This window comes from Arachis ipaensis, chromosome B04, assembly GCF_000816755.2.
Source record: "Arachis ipaensis cultivar K30076 chromosome B04, Araip1.1, whole genome shotgun sequence".
Taxonomy (NCBI): Eukaryota; Viridiplantae; Streptophyta; class Magnoliopsida; order Fabales; family Fabaceae; genus Arachis; species Arachis ipaensis.
The window spans coordinates 29,893,753-29,896,574 of NC_029788.2; positions in this window are offsets into that span (position 1 = coordinate 29,893,753).

A 2,822-nucleotide genomic window follows, 5' to 3' on the forward strand; every position below is an offset into this window, starting at 1 on the left:
CTTCTTTTTTTAAAAGCCTACATTCTTTGATGTAATGTCTTTTCTTATGGCAATGATAACACTCTCTTTATCTCTTCTTGTCTTGTTTTAAATCTTTTGAGAATTTTCTTTTCTTCTTATTGGTGTTGTCTTCACCAATATGATTCACTTTAAAACTTTGAGAAAGATACACAACATCACGTTTTTGAGTTTTCTTCTCTATACGTATGTATCTTAGTAATTTCTCAATTGTGAAGTTCTCACCAAGATATAAAAGTTTATTCCTGTAACCATTCCAAAATGAAAGCAATTTTGAAATAATTACTCCAACTTGTAATGATTCAAGAATTACTACTTGTAGATCTCGTAGTCTACTTACAAGAATTTGTAATTTATGAATTTGATCCATAATAGGCATAGTATCATTCATAATAAATTCAAAATATTTCATCATAATAAACTTATTTTTTCCTTATCGTTCAGTATTGTACTTTTCTTCCAAAGACTTCCTAATCTCTAATGGTGATTGAATTGACATGTAGAAATCATAGAGTCGGTCGGATAAAATATTGAGAATATGACCTCGACATGCAAAAGTATCTTTATCACGTTTCTTCTTCAATTGAACAATCTTTCCTTTCTCTTTCGGTGTGAAATTTTCAACAGCATCGACAATTGGTGTAGTCTTTGGGTCAATCACATATGCAAGATTGAGAATCAAAAGAAGAAACATCATTTTGTCCTTCCAACGGCTGAAGTTTATTCCATCAAAGCGATCCAACTTGCACTAGAAGAAAATAAGCTTTCTGCCACGCTTTAAAAGCGTGCCAAAAAGTGCAAAAAAGCATGCCGATAGTTTTTCGCCACGCTTTTTGAGCTATCGACACGCTTTTGAAAGGGTCACATCTGCCAGTATGTCGGTTGCTCTATTGCCACGCTTTTTTTGTTGGCACGCTTTCATCTCTTGTCATGCTTAAAAAGTGTGGCCATAGGTCTTAACCTATAGGTACGCTTAATAAACGTACCGAAAAGTGCACATATTGTCACGCTTTTAAAACGTCCCAGAATGTTTGTTTTGGATACTCTTTAAAAGCGTGCCGATAGGAAAAAATATGGCTACACTTTTTAAAGCGTGGCGATAGCCAGTGATACGGCCACGCTTTAAAAGTGTGGCGATAGCCTTATAAAATTAAAAAAAAAATCCTTTTTCTTATTTTTACCTTCACCGCTGCAAAATATAAATTTTTAATCCTTTTTTATTACCAAATCTACAAATATAATATGCAATTTTTAGTACAAGATAAATCAAACAATAATTAGTGACATATAATTTTTGCGATAATTGTTTTATACATTAAAAAACTAATACTCAAATACAAAATAAACCTCGAGTTCGAATTCCAAAACTAAAAAGTGAAAAAAAGAACAGAAACAATACAACTTAAATTCTGTTTTCTTTGCTGTTCCTCCTTCCTCTAGCCCTCTTAAACTTCCTTCCCTTAGATCATACATAATTGTTTCTGGAACATGTGTGAACTTTTTTACCTACAAAAAATAATTCCTTGAGCTAAACGTTAGTGGTACTACACTAAATTGCAAATTGTAATGTAATATTCTAGAACAACAGTCACAAGAATGGTAAAACTAGGAATAGTGTTAAGACATACTTGGCAAAGTCATCTGGCTTCTTGCTGAGACCAAAAGGATCATAACCATAGTTGCATCAACAAATATCAAAGAAAAATTAAGCAAAACAACTCAAAGTTTCACAATGTTTGTGATTCAAAAGGGACAAGCTAGAGAAGAATCCACATACTCTCCGGGCACTTCTCCAGTCAAGTATGGTAGATCGCTCTAAGAGACCCTCTGGCAAGAAGATCCTTCCGTCAGGACCTGTCACCAAATGGATGCAATGATCAGAAACTAGTTTCCTACCTTGAATTGTACAACTAAAGTATATAAAAAAATTTTGTTAGTTCATTACAAGAACTTAATTAGGACTAATTAGGAGATTATAGGTTATAACAATAAGTTACCCTCCTCTTACTGCTAAGTCAAACTTTGTTAGCTACTTTGGTTCTCTCAGTTTATTTACAAGCAACAATGGTGACATAATTCCTTCAAGTAACTGACATTCTCCTAAAAATCAAACCAGAAAAGACGAACTTACTCCCAAAGGTAAGCACGTATTTCGAGCTGTCGAGGAGATCCCTCAATTTGCTTTCGCTTGAATTATCTTGGCTAGAAACCCTATGAGAGCTGCATTGACCTAAACTTGTTAATGAAACATCATTAGAAGCTGTAACAAAAATGAAGATGGCAGTTAATTCAAATAGAATTAAACCTATAAGTCCCTACATTATATATAATTTACTGTGACAAGTGATTTATGAAAGATAAATTAAAAAAAATATTAAAATAGTATAAAATATTATAAAATAGAATAAATGATAGCTATTTTGCTATTTTCTAATATTGCACATTAGTTAAAACAGCAGAAAACAGCAGAAATCATCCAATAAAAAGCAAGAGCTAACCACTAATCAATTCAATAAAACAGCAGAAAACATTCAATAATCATCCAATTTCTTGATCACAAATTAAAACAGCAGCACGGCAAGAGATAATCACTAATCAATAAAACAGCAGAAAATATTCAATAATCATCTATTTTACAAATTAAACCAGCAGCACAGCAAGAGCTAATCACTAATCAATTCAATAAAAAGTTAACAATAGAAAACATTCAATAATCATTCAATTTTCTTGATTGATTTCTAAATGGAGCATTTTAAAAAAAATGAAGATGGAGCACAACTGAGCACTAACCTTCACGGCAAGCA